The sequence below is a fragment of the Capsicum annuum genome, chromosome 1 (genome assembly GCF_002878395.1).
Source record: "Capsicum annuum cultivar UCD-10X-F1 chromosome 1, UCD10Xv1.1, whole genome shotgun sequence".
Lineage (NCBI taxonomy): Eukaryota > Viridiplantae > Streptophyta > Magnoliopsida > Solanales > Solanaceae > Capsicum > Capsicum annuum.
The window spans coordinates 71,097,818-71,114,925 of record NC_061111.1 but is presented as its reverse complement, the minus strand read 5'-3'; the positions used below and the strand labels follow the sequence as shown (position 1 = coordinate 71,114,925).

Sequence of the window (17,108 nt, the reverse complement as noted above, 5' to 3'; positions counted from 1 at the left end):
GTCATTTGAGATTCTTTGGACCGTTGAGAAGGTTGCTTCTAAGTTGGCCTTACCTCCAGAATAGTTAGCCATCCATCCAGTTTTTCATATGAATATTTTTTAGTGTTATATTCTAGATGAGTCTCGTATACTTCATTGGGACTCAATTTAGTTGAATGACTGGTTGACCTTTATTAAGAAGCTAATGTTCATTTTAGCTAGGGATGTGAGATGGTTGTGTTCTAGGGATAAACATGTGGTCAAGGTTTAGTGGAGGCACTATTCTATTAAGGAGGCCATTTTGGAGGTCGAGTCCAACATGCATTATAGTTACACTTAACTTCTTACCGATTTAGGTATATTCTTACCTTTAGTTAGAGAAAGAACTAGATTTTTAGTGGTGGATGTAGTAATGAATTGAATTTATGTGTCTTTCATTTCTATGTGTTTTGACCATTTTACCCATTCCATAGTTGTTATATATTGATTTTAAGGTTCAGGAATGGTTGACACAGTTATTCATGGGATCGGAAATGAGTTGTGTAAGTTGGTGGTTTTTAGAGGCTTGAAAAGTCATATGGTTGACTTGGGTCAATATTTGTTCTTCTATACGTCAAATAGAAAACGGACTCCACCAGCAGATCCAAAATGTTGAATTTTGATTAGCAAAAAGGGTTGGTTCGATTTCAAAACTTTTATATCCCATTTCGACCCTTCATTTGGAAAATAGTGAAATAGGGTCTCGGGATTATTTATTGATAATGACCTTGTTTCAAAAATCCAGTGCCACCATTAATTCTAGCATATTGAAATTATCCTAGTAGCATATATGGCTTACTTCTGTAGGATCTTGAATGAAACTCAAGGGTTCGTTTAAAATAGTCAAAAACATGCAAAATTAGTAGATGCATAGCTTATATATGGTGCATCGGCCTATGTTTGTGAATAAGGAATTTACCCTTCAACGTAATTGTGAGGTGGTGACTATAATCGCAAAGGGAAATGGGGTTTTTCTTTGTGAACGTGATGAGGCTGTTGCGAACCTGAAGGCCAATTTAATGGCCTGGTCAGGGTTGATCGTGTTTGTGAGGTACTGTTCACTAAATAGTATAAATACTTCATTTTTTTGATTCTACTTTATTTTTAGACCTTCAAGCTTTGGAAAAATCACTTTTTGAGGGTTTCAACATCGATTTTCGTGTGGCTAACATCTAAACTCATAAATCCACTATCTTCCATTGATTTTATCTTTAAAAGTAATTTTAAATCATGATTGCAAAGTAGAAAATTAGTATTTTTACTGATAAAATTTTAAAAGGATTTTTCTGTATTTTGGACCTCGATATAACCCATTTTCGCTTGGATTTTCTCTTGTATACTCTTATAACATTGTGGAATGTATTTCTCAAACAAAATTTCAATCTTACCTCTTTCGTTTTCAAACTCTTTTTTTAAATCTATTTTGGACATGGCCTATATATAAGTAACATGGTTATAGTTAACTTTCTTTTAAATCGTAGATGCAATATTTAAATGTTGTAGTTGGATTTGAGGCTGTTCATGAAGGAAATACATCGTATTGAAGCACTTTAGACCGGGATTTCATCATTTTAAGTAAGGTTATGACTTAACTTTTATCAAATTGAGCTAGATATTTAATTAATAAGCAAAGCGTGCTATGGATTGGGGAAAATAACTATAAAATTTATATTTTGAGGTTAGTTTTATTGTTGTGTGCCCGGATGAGGGCTTATATTTTATTGAGGTTGCTTTATGATAACTTATATTTTGTGTTGCCCATGTAGGGACTTTATTTTACATCATTAGCCTAATCTATGCATTTAAATGCATTTATTCTAGATAAGATGTTCGTACAAGGGCTTATTTTGCTAATTTAGACCTTATTTGAGCATTTATTACTTTTATCATGATAGAATAGCCAAGTTAGAGGTAAATATGATATTAATGATGTCTTATATCCATATTTATTCTGATAATACCTAATTAGAGTTGATAATCATGAATTATGAACATACTGTATTGATTTCTAGGATGACTTGTATATAATCCATGTTGGATAGATTAGATATTATCATTTAATTCGATTGTGAGCATTACATCCTCATTCCATACATATATATTTATGAGATACTAGTATCATTAGAAAACATATTTTTGAAAGAAATTGAGACACCTTTATGAAACCCCTATCCGTAAACATGAGTCAGAGAGAAGATTTGAAATTAAGATTGTGATTTAGATATGAGGTACAATATATGGAGTTCGAACCCCCCATGGGTCCTGCCTGATATTTGCAAGCTCGGTGAGTGTATACGAAAAGTTATGCGATGACTTTCACCATTCATTCTATCCACATTGTATTGCATACATATCTTGCTTGTTTTCCTTAGTTTCCTTGATTTGTATGTAGTTTTTGTGTATTTTCTCCTTCATATCTATGTTTATACACATATATATTAGAATAGTTAGTAGAGATGGTATGATCTACCGTTTAGGACTTTCTACTTGCAGGTGATGTGTTCATAGTATATTTTACTTATCTTATTCCCTACTTTGCTCAGTTGGCCTATGATACCTACTATATACAAGTGAATCCGTACTCATCCCTAATGTGTTCTTTCAGTGCAGATCTAGGTTCGAGTACGACACACTATGATTGAGTTTGTGGGAGATTGGATGGATCTTTAAGGTTCTGATGTGCTCTAGAGTCCGGGATTGACTTTAGGGCCTCATCTTATATACTTTATGTCTTTGCCTATTTTTGGAGACAGATGTATTCAACATTATTCTAGGTTGTATTAGATGCTCTTGATTTATGGCACTACTTTTTGAATTTATTATGACATTTATTTCAGTTTTCTGTTATTATTATACTGGTGTTGGTCTAACTTCATCCAAGAAGTCTAGCCTTGGTCTTGTTTTTTTTATTGATTTCTATATTATCTCATCAGTTTGGGAGATTGACTTACTTATCAAGACTTAATTGCGATAAGTGCCATCATGTTCCATTTTTGATTCGAGACAACCATACTGAATAATATGTTTTTTTTATATTTGATTTATCGCTACTTTGATTTCCAACTAATAACTTCAACATGACGCCCTATCAATTTCAAACCCGATAATAAATGTTATCAGAGCTAGTGGTCCTAAGGGTCCAATGATCCTATGTCCCAACACTGGGTTTAAATAAATACAGAGTCAAAAAGCTACATCCATCCCCCACTTGTGTCCTATATATAAAGTCCTATTTATAAAATCCTCAGTGCTAGTAACATTCTTCATACCATCTCGGGGTATATCTCAATATTGCATAAATAGCTCAAAACTAAAAAATACTTAATAATTAGCTATTCACCAGAAAAAGGATCAATATGTCATGTAGAGATGTTGAATCACTTGTTGTTGCAAGAGTGATAGGAGAAGTAGTAGACAGTTTCAATCCAAGTGTGAAAATAAATGCGATGTACTACTACAATGTAAACAAGCAAGTATTTAATGGCCATGAACTCATGCCTCCTGCCATTGCTGCTAAGCCTCGTGTGGAAATTGTTGGCGAAGACATGAGATCTGCTTACAAACTCATATGTCATTTCTATATAATACTCTCCTCATTTCAATTTGTTTTCGTACTCTTCTTTTTTAGGCCGTTTTAAAAAATTAACTTTTTAAATGACATGTTTAAAATCAATAGATTAAATAATATTTTGGTGCATTACACTTATCTTTAGTTTAAAATCATAAAATTTAATAAGTATTTTTTACATTCTTAAAATTTCATGCCAAGTCAAAATTGGACAATAAATTGAAACGGGGAGAGTAACTAGTAACTATGTCGCACCATTAATTGTCTTAGTCTGTCTCATTTTCAGATTATCTTTCTTTTTTCTAATCGTAAATTTCTAACTATTTTTTAGGTAATGACAGACCCAGATGTTCCAGGTGTTAGTAATTTCTATTTTGTGGACTTACATATTAATATATTATACATAGCTATGTTATCTCTAAAGAAGCCAAATTTATGATCTAATAAATTAGTAAAGTTTTTGGGCCTAAAGTAAACATATATTAGTAAGGGTTTAATTGAAATTATAGGAAGCCCGTGGACCTTTTCTAAAGTTTTCATTAATTGAAATTATAGGAAGCCCATGAACCTTTTCTAGAAGTTTTCACCTTTCTAATAAATGTACCTTTACAACTGAAAAGGCACTTAGGCAATTATATAAGGAATGGTTCCTAAGTATGCTTCTTTTCTTTTCTACTCCATCTCTTAAAAGAAATAAACTAAGAGAAATATCAAGACTTAGAAGATTAATTTTTCCTTTAATCAAGTCTTGCAATGGAATTTCTTACTATTCTTCTAGTTTCAAATTTCTGTCTAATGATTTACTTGTAATCTTGAATGATTTTTTTTTAAAGTTTTCCAATAAATAGTATCAGAGCAAGGTGTTGTTAGATCATTAGATGTGATACTTAATTTTTCAAAATTAAGTGGCATGATTGTTTTATGTCAAAATGATAAACCCTCTAGTATTTAATTATGTCGTGAAGCGACATTTGGTATGACAATTTTTTGAAGTGCAATATTGGCGACAATGTTCGGTGTCTTATAAACATATTTGAGTCTTTGCGATTTCCGTTTGTTTAATATTACAGAATTCTTATGAACAATTTGAACCATTAAGATTTTATTTTGTTGAGTATTAAAAAAATTCTTTAATGAAAACACTATTCTTGTTATTTTTCAACTACAGAGTTGTTAAGTCCTTTTAGAGTTTTGTATTGTCGAAAAGTGGACTTTTTGTGGTATTTTTTTCCCCTTGAATTGCTTACTTATGGTAAGTGATATTATTATAAGTGTTAAAGAAAAGGAAATAGTATTCCGTTACGATTTAAGGTCAATTAAATTATTTGATTTTAAAGATACTGATTGATTTTTTGGTCATTTTCTTCAATTAGTTACTAAGTTTTTTATTCTATTATTTATACTAAAAATTATACAAATACACAACTTATGTTTCTAATATTACAAAAAATACCAACTCTCTAAACATATTACAAAAATCCCAACATATACAGAGAATGCTATGTATATGTCGGCTATGTTATATATATTAATAGAGAGAGTAAAATAATTTAACAAGTGGGAGACAGTATAATTACTTCAAAAGGATTGGTATTTATGTTATTTATACATTTATATTGGAAAAGGGTTGTTGCTTCATGCGGTTAAGAAAAAATTTGATAAAGAACCTTCTTGTTTTCAACAAAGGCACCTGCTCTTTGAGTAACGACATGAGACTTACCAGCTTTCAATTTTACTTTTACTTTTGAAATTATTTATTATTATTTTATTTCTTCTTTTTATTTAAAAGTGAGTAGGTTGAATCAATATGTTGCCAAAGTAATCTCTATTGTGTAGATTTATTTACTTTGAACAAGTAAGCATGTTTACCTATGTGAGATAATTATTCCAAAGGAGATTATTTTGTCCAGATTATGAATAGTTATAAACATGTGATACATCTATAATACATGCTGATAATGTGTCGGTCTAAAGAAAGACATATTGTTAGGCCATTTTAGTAATCAATATTCATGAACTATGTATAGGAGTACCACTTATAAATTATTATTTCTTTTCAAAGATTAAATGATAATGTTGTGCTAGGTATCTTGAGATAGACCACTTTTATGTATATGTGTATGTTAAATATAGGTTTTTGATTTATTTATCATTTTTCTTTAGGTTTATTTAATTTAATTATTTCCACATATACATGATCTATTTGAATGATTAATTATGAGATTTATTTATTTTATCTTATAGTGTCTTCTATATCTATAAATATGAATAATATCCTCGTGTCTAATGGCACTAGCTTTAAAAATCAAACTTTAAATGAGCTTATAGCTCAACGTGTACAAGAAAAGGATAGAACTAAAGAAGAGCCGATGGAATATGCTCATTTAGTATCTACTTCTAGAATTAAAACTCTTGCACATAAGAGAAAAAAGACTAAGACTAAAGAAAAAACAGACAAAGGAAAATCATTATGTTTCTTTTGTAAAAAACTTGATCACATAAAGAAAAAGTGTATCAAGTACATTGTCTTACGTGAAAAAAAAAAAACTTCTCAACCTCGTTTGTTCAAAAGTTAGTTTGGTTATGGTACCTAGTGACACTTGGTGGGTAGATACAGGCCTAACTACTCACGCAAGTGTCACTATGCAGGATTGCATAAGGAGCCGAGTGTTGATTGATGCTGAAAGATACATCTATGTGGGCAATGGAGATAAAGCAATTATGAAGGTTATTGAAGTCTTTAGAATTTATATTAAATACTGATTTCTATTTGAAACTAGAGAAAACATTTATTATACCGTCATTTAGGCAAAACTTAATTTCTATTTCATGTTTGGACATATCTAAGTACAACTGTTCTATTGAAAATGATATTTGTATTTCTTCCCTAAATTCTAATATTAATTGAATGGTACTCTGATTGATAGTGTATACAAATTAAACAGACAAGTCTCGTGCAATAATGAAAACCTGTATTCAAGTAACTTCAGTACTAAGCGCAGATTAACAAATGAGAATTTATCAATGTTAAGGCATAAGCGACTGGGTCACATTTCTAAACAAAGAATACAAAGGCTTGTGTTAGAAGAAATTCTTGATTCCCTTGATTTATCAAATTTTAAAATTTGTATAGAATTTATAAAGAAAAAACAAACGAATATAAGGAAAAGAGGTGCTTATAAGAGAAAAGAACCTTTAGAGTTAATACATACAGACAATTCCGATTCGTTCCCTATGACTTCACAGAATGGTCAATAATATTTTATTAAATTTATAATGACTACTCCAGTTATAAATATCTCTATTTAATTCACAAGAAGTCACAATCTTTGGATGTTTAAATTTTTCAAGACTGAAGTCGAAACTCAATTAGGCACAAAAGCTAAGGCTATCAAATCTGAATGTGGAGGAAAATACTGTGGGAGATATGATGGAACAAGTGAACAACCTCCGGAACCTTTTGTAAAGTATTTGGAAGACTATGAAATTATACCTCAATACACTATGTCAGGGACTCCAAGTCAAAATGGCGTAGCTGAGAGATGAAACTGAAATCTTAAGAATATGGTAAGAAGTATGATTTGTCATTCTTCTTTATCTAAATCTCTTTGGGGAGAAGCATTAAAGAATGCAGTTTATATACTAAATAGTGTTCCTAACAAAGTGGTAGCTAAGACCTCGCACGAATTGTAGACTAGTAAGAAGCCTAGTATTAGACACTTACATGTGTAGGGATGTCCAATCGAAGCAAGATCTTACAAGACTAATAAAAAAAATCTCCATTCAAGAACTGTTAGTTGCTACTTTGTAGGTTACTTAGAAAAATCGAGAGGCTTTGAGTTTTACGGATCCTTGAATAGATCCTTTTTTGAGACAGAGAATGCCAAATTTATTGAGGATGTTGATTATTAGGAGTAATCAAAACAAAGAAATTATGTTTGAAAAGGAATTTGATAATATTGATTCTAGTGGAAATGGTCAGATTACTTTACCAAATGTGTTTCAACCTATTAATTAGGATTATGGAGAAAACATAACGATATTACCTCACATTCAACAACCTCAAGTTAATTGTAAGGGGGTGCGGATAACTTGTGTGGTAAAATAGATCTATTATAAGTAGAATGGATCTATTTTTATTTGTGCGTGGATATTTCTTAACTTCTCTAAATAATTTTATTTTGAGTTTATTTATGTTAGTTTAATCGATATTCATATCTTGGGTGGGTGATTACATGGTAATTGGTTAAATGCTTTACTATAGTATTCTTTATTTTTTTCCCTTAGTTTTTGTAATTCTTATATATTATTTTGAAGGTATTCTAAATATTCTATATCTTTTGTTTCAAAATATCCAATTAGATTATCTTTCATAAGTTTTTCTAATAATATTATTTCTTCCATATTTTGTCTCTAATATTTTAAATATTCATAGTCTATCATTTTATCCTGTAGTAATTGCAGAGTTACAAATTTCTGTATAATAATTTATCATAATTGTACTGTAATATATATGTAATTCTAGATTTTCAATGCTAAACTATCACATGTACTTTTTCCTAAATTTTCTAGGGTTTCTTCTATCCGTATTAATTTTTCTTTTAGATTCTCCATTATATTTCTAATTCAGTTTCTATAATTAATTTCTTCATTTAGATTATCTTGATTTTCTCTAGTTTTTCTAATATATTCTAACATTTCTTAATCTAAATAATATCCATCTGGGTAATTATCCAGGTATAACTGTTCTATCCAATTTATAGTTTCAATTTCGTAGTCTAATACTTTTTGAAATATTATTCTCTTAATATCTATAATTTATATATCTCTAAGTATATATAAGATTAAGATTTTAAGATTATCTATCATTTAAAATTGGTTAAATACTTTATTATAATATTTTTTAGTTGTTTGTTTTAATCTCATTAATTCTTCTATATTTTCACTAAGAAATTGTATATATTTCATATCTATTTTTCAAAATTCTAAATATACATGATTTATCATAGTTAGTATATGGGTTTGGTATGTAAGTATTTATAAGAGTAGTTAAATAGGTGTGGTATATAATTAATTCTAGTCATAAAATATCTATCAAATATTTTTTCAATATGACTTTTCTTATATCTACTATTTCTATATCCTTAAGTACATCTAAAATGAGTATTTTAAATTTATCTACCATTTCGTCAGATAAATAATTATCCATTTTTCATAAAATTGCTATTTTCAAAATATTCCCTTCAATCATGCACATAACAAAATATGATCACTTTAGATTGCTATATACTAGATTATTCTTAAATAGCATATTCTTCGGTCACTATTAGCATGGTAATCTGAATACTTTTCCCATAAACAACGTCTCTACTCTGGTTACTCCCCTATCACGGCTTTTTTGCCTCACCAGTTTCATCTTTAGGATGGCATAGTTCTTAGAAATTTTTCTCCTTTTCCACTTTGCTAATAAACTTCTTAACATGCTATTTTTCGAATAATTCTACTATAAAGCAATTAACATGAACTTATTTTATCATATCATGATTGTTAGGAATTTATGAATTTAGCTATTCATAATAGTAAATGAATATACCTGTTCTGGTAGGTTTGGTAATTCTAAGCTTTGTTCCTCCATAGATTTTTCTATTAAAATATACCTATTTTTTAATAAATAAGTAAAATATTTATCGTGGACAAGAGATTTTGTGCTTCAATGCATGAAGGCTTACCTTCATCAGAGCAAGTGCTCATTTATTTATATTCTTAGAAATGAAAACGCGTACACTATTTTTCTTTACATCTGTCAGCTACTTTACAAAAGTAAAAAAATGTTTCTGCAAATTCCTAAAGCTAATGTCTAATAAAATAATGGCACTACTTGCCAAAAAAGACTAAGAAAAGTCAAAAAACCTAAGGCTACTTACATGATAATTTACGTAAAGCTATCTAGCTATTTTAAATCTTCCATATGTCTTTTTCTCCTTTAACAACTTGAATTACTTTCTTTGTCTTCTTTCTTATCCGTAGTTATCTTCTTTTTATTGCTCTGTATCTCCATTATTGCTTTATATCTTGCATCTTCCAACTGTCGCTTTTATCTTCTTCTATTCCAGTTGAACTTCTGGGACAATATTATCTTCTCCATTACATTTTGAACATTGATGGTCTGGATATTTATGCCCAATTAACTTGCAATATCTGGTTAATAATTCTTCCGAAATAAATTTTTTTCTAATGGCTCTGCGATAGGTTTTTTCTCTGGATTGAGTAACGTCAAGATCCATTGCCTAACCTCTTCCATATCTGCTTCTCGTAGTTCCTTTGAATTTGAGTATACTATTACATTACCTCTTTAATAATAACTCCATATGGAATTTCTGTTGCGATAAGTGTTTGCTTACTCTTGAAAAATCGTGGATAGTCCAATAATTCTCTTATTTGCATAAAAATTTGGTATCTCAATTCTAGGTATTTCTGGTTGTTGAGTAATATCTTCTGGTATAATCACATCTCAGGTCATTCCTATTTTTACAACTTGTATAGGTGATTTAACTTTATCATACAATATTTTTGCTGGTGCTATGTAAAATTTTATAAAAAATAGGTTACCTTTGGTTATTCTTTTAAAAATATTAAATGACTCATATATTTCTGGTATAGTGGATATTTCATTTCCATCTTGGGTATATATGGTACTAAGTAGTCCATATTCGTAATGGGTTTTAACTAGACTTGGTTTGATTTTGGGTAAAACAATTAGCTTATTGTATCCGGTTAGCTTCTGGGTTATGTAATTCGTATATGGTTCTTGGATGTTTATAGCTCTGGGGTTGGTATTTAAGAAGGTTTGTATTTTGTAAATATTTTCTATCTATGTTCGGCTTGTATAGTTGTAGGTCTTTTTGTCTTGGTTTAAACTATCTCGGTATGTGATAATTTGTGGGGGTATGAATATAGGATCTTTTGGTGTATTTGGAATAAATGGTTTATCAAATAGCCTATTTAGGTTCATATTTGTGTTTTTCCTAACTCCTTTTCTTATACCTGCAGAAGTAGATTGATAAACGTTATGGGTTTTATGGAGTACCCAACGTCTCCTTCTAGCTCTGGAATTTTAAAGTCTTCTGATCGACATAGCTCTGCACATTGCTCAGTTAGCTGATTTGTAGCTTCGGACTTCGGTTTAACTTCATTAGTCTTTAGCTTTTCTATTTCATTACCCATACTATCCACTTTCATTGAAAGCGTAGTTAGGGTGTTGAATATCTTTTCTAAAGTATCCTCTTCTATTATATCAGTCTGTGTAGCTTTGTCTTGATATGTAATCTGCAATAACTTTTTGTTCGTACTAATTACTTCAATTGTAAATATGAAATTTAATATATTCAAGACCAGTCTCCAAATCTCTTTTGTTGCAACTGAATTTTGTATTTTCTTTGTTAGCCACCAATGTACCTGTGTATTATCTGTTCGTACAATAAACTTGTTATATACAATATATGGCTCAAATGCTAATAAACATTTATATAATGAATATAATTCTTTTCTATTTATTTCCCATTTTATTTCTGTTTCATTAAACGTACCTGAGTAGTATCTACAATGGTGTTCTAATTTTTCTTCTTCATATCTATATTTAAGTACTCCTCCATAACTACATTCACTAGCATCTGCTTCTACTATATATATAAATTTTCTATTTTCGTCTGGAAATTGTAATTTTGGTAATTCTTTACAAAGTATTTTTATTTTTTGAACTTGTTTTTTATCTTCTTCATTGTAATTATATTCTACATCCTTTTTTAATTTTTTTTGTAAAGGCTTTAGGTTTTCTGCTAATTTTGGTATATATTCTGTTACTTGGTTTACTAATCCTAAAAATGATTGTAATTTCTTTTTTGTGTCTAATTCTTCTTTTGAATTTATTACTTTTTGTACTATATGTTGTTGCATTTTTACTCCACTTTTATCTATTTGTATTCCTAAAAATTCTATCTGATTTTTCGTAATTTCAGCTTTCTTTTCACTTAAACTTATTCCTGATTTTTCTATTGTATCCGTAAATTGTCTAATAATTTTAAATGTTCTTCTTTGGTTTTGTATAAAATAGTATATCATCTATATATACTATACAATTAGGCAATTGTTTAAAATAACTATCCATAAAATGTTGATATCTACCTGGTGCATTTTTATATCCAAATGGTAGTACATTCCATTCATAAAATCCTTGTAGTACCGTAAATGCGGTTAATTCCTTAGATTCTTCTTCTAACTTTAAATGGGAAAATCCTAATTTACAATCAAATTTACTAAAGTAATTATATCCTTGTATTTATCTTATTTTTAATATCTTATTAGGTATTGGGTAATTATATGTCATAGTTTTTGCATTTAAATTTCTATAATCAATAACTATTCTACTTTTTCCTCTTTTTGTTCACTATGTTTATTTACTATAAATGCTGGGCTATTATGTTTACTATTACTTTTTTGTATATATTGTTTTTCTAATAATTCTTCTATGTGCATTTTAAATTCTTTTAAATAGTCAAATTATATGTTAATGGTATATGAGTTATTATGCTATTTTTATCTATTAAATCAATTTTTATAGTAATTTTATGTTTTTTTCATCCTTTTAATAGATCTTCCCAATATAATTGTTCTAATTTTTTTTCTTAATTATTTCTATCTTACTTATTGAAAATATAGTTATTTCCTTTTTATTTATTGAAAATACGACCAATTCTATTGTATCTTCAGTATTTTTTATATTTTCTAATTTTTGTGTAATTTTTTCACCTCCTTCTATCCAATCAGTTTTCTTTCTTATTTTATTAGTAACTCTTTTTGCTCTTACTTTCTGTTTACATGGTGTTGTAAACCACCAATCCGTTCTAGTTATTATATGTGGGTATAATTTATCTAAAAACGGCATTCCTAAAAGTATATCTTTTGATGTTAGCTCCTAATTATAGATTTCTTCTATTGTTAATATTTTATCCCATACTTGTATTTTTACATTCTTAGCTTTATAAGTAATTAAGCTTCCTTCGTTATTAAATTATTTAACTATTATTGGTGTCTTTAATTTATCCCATTTACTTTTTGGTAAATAATTATATCTATATAAATTAGCTTCTGCTCCTGTATATATCATAGGCGTATAATATCTACTGTAATACCCTTCTACTACTAGCTTCATTAATACATATATTTTCATATCATGTTAAAGCTCTTCTTACGAATAATTTTTCTCTGTTATATGTTATAGATAATTGTGTATGCTCTATATTATATGGTTTTACTTGTTCTAGCCATTTTATTTCTAATATAATGTCTGCTTTTTGCATTTCTTCCTTTATTTCAAATTCTATTTCTATTTTTCTAACTCCTATTGTTATTTCTTTTTTCTGCTATATTTTTAGTGTTTATTAAGCTTCTTGGTAGATCTGGGCATATATTATTGTCAGATTTTATTTCCTCATTTTTTATTAGATATCTTGCTACATAGTTTTCTTCTTGTCTTGTATTTAAGAGTATTAAATATTCATTTTCATTTATCGTTCCAGTTATGTAATATTGGTTTAAATTAGTTGCTGAACTTGTTTCATAACTTGTCCTTTTTGATGAACTTGATGATTCTTGTTTTTCATAAGCTATTCTTTTTGTTGTGCTTATTCTATCATTTATTATTTCTAAATTTTCTTCTATATCTATGTCTCTATAACTATAATCATTATTATCAATTGTTTTTACAAATTTTTCGAAAGAACTTTCTATTTGTATTTTGTTAATTTTATTTTTTCCCGTTATTTTATGTTTTGTTGTTAATACATATAGATTTTTACATCTTGCTGTAAATATTTTACTTCCTGGGGTTAGTTCTATTCCTACTATTTTCCAATATAATACCAATGATTTATCTATATTTTTATATGTTATTGCTACTGAATAATTCACACTTATTATAAATTAAAATTTTTGATATATTAAATTTCCTTTTATGGCAGTATTTAGGTTTTATAATTCTATCATCTGCTAGGTATAATTCTATCGGTGTATCTATTCCTTCTCTGAAACATGCTTCTATTAATATCTCTGTACCTCCTAGGTGTACTATTTTATTGGGTCTCTAATTTTTATATCGTTTATTTCTTTATTAATTATCCTTTTTGTTACTAATGGTATACTAGCTTTACCTTTTACATATCTACAGTTTATTACATGTTCTTTTTGGCTTACTACGTAGTATTCTTCTTTTCTTTTACTAAATATGTTTTTTATTGTTGGTATTTTAAATATTTTTTCTACACTTAAGTCTAATTTTTTTCCTTTTATTTCATCAAATATGTGACTATCAAATATTATTTTTTGATCTGTTCCTTCTTCATTTAAATATTCTTCCTTTGTTATTATTTTTATATCTTCTTCAGTCATTTAATTCATCTAATTCACTATCTATTTCATTATCTGTTTTATTCTTTGAAATTTCATCTTTACTATCTTTACTTTCTAATTCGTAATCTATATAATCTATCTGCATATATTTTGTATTTTCTATTTTTATTTCTGATATTTGTTTATTTTTTAGGTTTTTAGGTAATTTACAATCTCTAGCTAAATGTCCTAATTTTTCGCAATTATAACAAGTACATTCTTTTATAGATTTCTTTTTCCTATATGGTCTTTTATGTTTATAATTTTTTACATAATATCTTTTTCTTGGTTTCTTATATTTATATTTTGATTTTTTGTATTTCTTATATTTCTTATGTCTTTTTCTTTTCATATAATATCTTTCTTCGCATCCAAATTAAGGTGCTATTTTATCTTTGCAACATGCTAAATTTCTTATTAATGTTTTATTCATTTTTATTTCTTCTTTATATTTTTCACATAGGTTTCTATACCATTGTTGTAAAAATTTTATTCTTGCTCCTAAAGTATTTACTAATTTTGCTTCATCCCATCTTTTTATTATTTTTGAACTAAATGGTTTAGGTAATTTATTAAAATATAATTTTCTTATTTCTTTACTTTCTTCTGTATTATATGTTTCTTTATAATAATATTCTTTAAATGCGCAAGTATACTCATCTATGTAACACATATTACATATTGCTAATTTTAACATTAAATTTGTATTTGTATCTTTCTCTTCATTTTGTTCTTCTTCTGTTGTTGTCATGCTGCTAAATTCCTCTTTTATAGCTATTTCATATTTTTTTAATAATTCTATAGGTGTTAATTTAGTTGTAGTTGTTGATGAAGTTCCTTCTGTAGGTTTATCAGTTCTTAATACCTTCTGGCTATTTTCAGTTAAATTTGAAAACCATAATTTCACTGTTCCTATTAATGTTCTTTCTATATATTCTGGTGCATCTGTTACGTTTATATTATTATCTAATAATTGTTTTGTCATATATCTTATCCATAATTGTATTGTTTTTTCTGTATCAATTACACAATTTAAGTCTAAAAAGTTATAATTTTTATTAACTATTTGTTTTGGTGTCCAGTTGTCATATTCATCTTTTAGATTATATCTTTTAAACTTATTCTTATAATATGTAGGTTTTCTTATTTCTGATGTTCTAGGTATTATATTTTCATCTTCTTTTTTTATCAAGAGTATTTATTTCCGTGTTTCTATTTTCTAAGTTTTCTTCATTAATTACTTCTTATTTTTCATTGATTTCTAAATTTTTTGTATTTGTTAAGATTTCTATATATGTTTCACTATCTTCTGAGTCGTAATTATCTGTTTCTTCAATATCTATTGTATTTATTTCTAATTTTTCTTTAAATTGATTTATCTCGTTTAATAATTTTTGTTCTATATCTTTTTCTTCTTTTTCTTTCTGTCTATGAAATACAATGACATTTGGGATCTTGTCGAGTTATCACAGGGATCAAAACCAGTTGGTTATAAATGAATTTTTTAAATCAAACATGATTCAAATGTTAGCATCGAAAGATATAAAGAACATCTAGTTGCTAAGGAATTCATTCAAAAAGAAGACATAGATTTTAAAAAGACGTTTTCACCAGTTTCATCAAAACACTCCTTTAGAATCATCATGACACTTGTAGCTCATGACTTGAAGCTACATCAAATGGACGTAAAAACTGAATTTCTCAACGGAGACATTAAAGAAATAATATACATGGTGCAATAAAAAACCTTTGAGTCTTAAGATTCAAAGCACCTTGTATGTAAAATTAAGAAGTCCATATATAGTTTAAAACAAGCATCCCATCAATGGTACCAAAAGTTTGATCAGGTGATAACCTCTTTTGATCTTAAGCACAATATCATTGATTAGTGCATATATCTCATATTTAGTGGAAGCAAATTTATTATCCTCGTGCTATATGTAGATGACATTTTACTGGCAAGAAGTGATGTAGGTTTATTGCATGAAACCAAGAAAAATCTATCAAGCAAATTTGAAATAAAAGATCTTGGCGAGACATCCTTTGTTCTAGGTAGAGATCCATAGGGATTGCACTAGAAATATTCTTAAACTATCGCAAAATAATTATATTGATAAGGTGCTAAATAAATTTTGCATGCAAAATTGTGCACCAGGAGATGCATCTGTGGCAAAAGATGATAAGTTTAGTTTGTGGCAATATTCATATTTGGATGTAGAGAATAAAAAGATGGAAAAATCTCATATGCACCAGTAGTGGAAAGTCTCATGCATGCATCTAGATATAACATACATAGTAGGATTGTTAAGTAATTCGAGAATAGAACATTGAAAAACTACAAAATGAACTATGAGGTATCTTCAAAGAACTAAAGATTACATGCTCACTTATCAGAGGTCGAATTATTTAGAGATCGTAGTATATCCTGATTCAGATTTTGTTATATGTCTTGATAGTTGGAGATCTATATCAGGTTATGTTTCATGATGGCTGGAGGAGTTGTTCTTGGAAAAATAAGAAACAAACATTATTATCTTCCTCTACAATGGAAGTCAAAGTTATGGCCTATTATGAAGCATCAAATCAGGAAATATGGCTAAGAAGTTTTATTACTGGAATGAATATGGTTAATGGCATAATGTTGTGGTAATAAGTCTAGTGAGTTATATTTAAAGAACAACCAAATTTTGTCTAAGTCAAAGAACATAGACATTAAGTTTTTGGTTATAAAAGAAAGAGTTCAGAGTTATTTGTGTAAATTGAGCATATTAGTACAAACTCAATGAGTGGGGATTCGCTCATGAAAGGTTAGTCACCTTATGTGTTTCATATATGTTTGTCTCATGTAAGTGTTGTCAAATTTGATGATGAGTCATTTTTAGTGGGAGTTTGTTGTTTTATTTATGCTATTTATAGACTCAAGTTTTATGAAATCTATGAATAACTCTAAATAATAAAGATATTAACTTTCTATTGCAGTTTTACATAAGGTATAAGAAAGGGATTTGGGAATATTAAAGTCATAAGGTAGGACCAAATGAAAATAGGCATGACATAGATCACTTTACATTTAATTTCT

The 17,108-nt window shown here is 28.2% G+C and overlaps 1 pseudogene; it reads left to right on the top strand.

The window, feature by feature from the left end:
• Positions 1–3,374: 3,374 nt before the first annotated feature.
• Positions 3,375–17,108, top strand: part of LOC107855075 — a 39,263-nt pseudogene continuing 25,529 nt past the window's right edge.